Source organism: Rattus rattus, chromosome 4 (assembly GCF_011064425.1).
Source record: "Rattus rattus isolate New Zealand chromosome 4, Rrattus_CSIRO_v1, whole genome shotgun sequence".
Lineage (NCBI taxonomy): Eukaryota > Metazoa > Chordata > Mammalia > Rodentia > Muridae > Rattus > Rattus rattus.
This window is the reverse complement of record NC_046157.1, coordinates 123,825,626-123,827,570: the sequence shown is the minus strand read 5'-3', so window position 1 is coordinate 123,827,570 and position 1,945 is coordinate 123,825,626.

Sequence of the window (1,945 nt, the reverse complement as noted above, 5' to 3'; positions counted from 1 at the left end):
AAGGACAGCAGAAGACCTCTGAGCCAGAAGATGAGAAGAGAAAAAAGAAAGTATGTCCACAGGCAAAGGATTCTGTCAGGGGAAAAGGTGAAAATAAGGTAAGTCAGCGACAGGGAACAAGACAGAAAACATTCAGATGAATTTAGACCTAAGGACAAGAAGACAGAGGAACTGCAGGACGAGGGAAAGCCTACTGGAAGGTGGGCATGGGCAGGGGGTGTTTCATATACTGGAGGACTTTAAATTGTGTATATGCAAAACTAAAGGAGGTTCTTACGGGCAAAGAGAGGCTAGGATCAGGTGAAGTTAGACTAGAGAGAAGGTGTGGCAATATTTCCTTCAGGGACTGCTTACATTTACTCCTCTAAAACACAAGGAAAGAAAGAAACCCAAAACAGAAAGTGCTCCTTCAAAAGCAGCATCTTAGCTCATGATAACAGTGTTTCTTGAGCACTCACACAGGCAGAGGCCTCTCCCAAGACATCCATATTAACTGGGGGTTGAAAAGTCAGAGTCTTTTCTACACTATTCAGCACAGACCAAAGAGAGTTTTACTTGCTTTTATTTTCAGGGTTTTATTTTGCTCGCTTTCAACCTTGAGTTAACAACTGAAAACATCAGACACGAAGGGACATGAAAGGAAAGGGCATTCCATTTCATCATTAGCTTGGCCTTCCAGGAAATAGGATCACTAACAACCACAATAAGCCTCCAATAGCCTCCACCTCAACTCTTTACCTCCTGGTTCTGCTGGACCAATGAGGGACCACCGACGTCCCCCGCAACAACAGAGTTCAACTCTGTGCAATTGACATCCCAGACGGTAAAAAATAAATTGCTACCTATTCCTCACTTCACCTTAGAGTCCTCCTCCTAAGCAAGAGCCTGGGAAAAAATAGCAAGCCTATTCTTGGGTCTTCTGCACTCAGCTGTTATGATACAGAGTAGTGGATAAGAATTATTTCTCTGATATTCTAGTGACTATATCCTTATCTTTATATGTTACCTTTATCTTAAGGAAACACTAGATCTGGGTGTCTGTGTGAGTGAAGCTTTAGTTTGAGTCTTATCAAGGTGAAGAAAAATGAAAAGATTTTTCTGCCTAAGCCATCCACTTTCACGAACGCTTGACAAATGCCACATATGTTCTCCACCTTAAACTCCTTTCCAATGTACCTACTCTATACAGTTTTACAAATGGCAAGTGACAGGTGTGACAAGTGCCAGGTGTCTTTAGCTTTGAAAGAGCTAAGTCCTGTCTTCACACCAAACATACATAGTTCAGTACCCAATTGTCCTGCCTACCTTTAGCTGTCAACATGGCCAGCTACAGTTCTCTGGTAAGAGAATCTCATGTGAGAAATTGTCTAGATCTTGAGGGCATGTCCTTTGGGGATCCTCTTAGTGGTTAAGTGTTGTTAACAGCCCAGAGTAGGCAGTGCCATTCCTAAGCAATTGTCTATGCTCTGTGTAAGAAAGCTGGCAGTCAGCAAGCACCAACCTCCCCCGTTCCCACCACTTTGCCTGTAGAGAAGACTCCTTGGGTGGAGCTGATGATGTTTATGTCAAGTGCTTCGTCCTGCCTATCTTCAAGTGGTTGACTTGATTTCCCTCAATGCTGGACAGGAACCTGACACTGTAACTGAAAGATCTCCCCACCCCCGCCCCCCGCAAGTTGAATTTAATCAGGGTATTTGTCACAGCTGCAGAAGTCAAAGCACCAGAGGTCCCCACAGAGACATTCACAGGGCTGCAGCCAGCCTGGGTGGTCCTCATGCTCTGCCTTCCTCCCTGTGCCATGGCTATCCATCTAACTTATGGCCTCTTGTCGGTCTTTCCTTCCTCTTCTATTTCGAATTCTTTATCTTTCCCTTTGAAGATCAACATTTAGAAGAAACCAGAACGTTTTAGACGAAAAGTACAGCCCTTTGGAAACAAAAAGAAA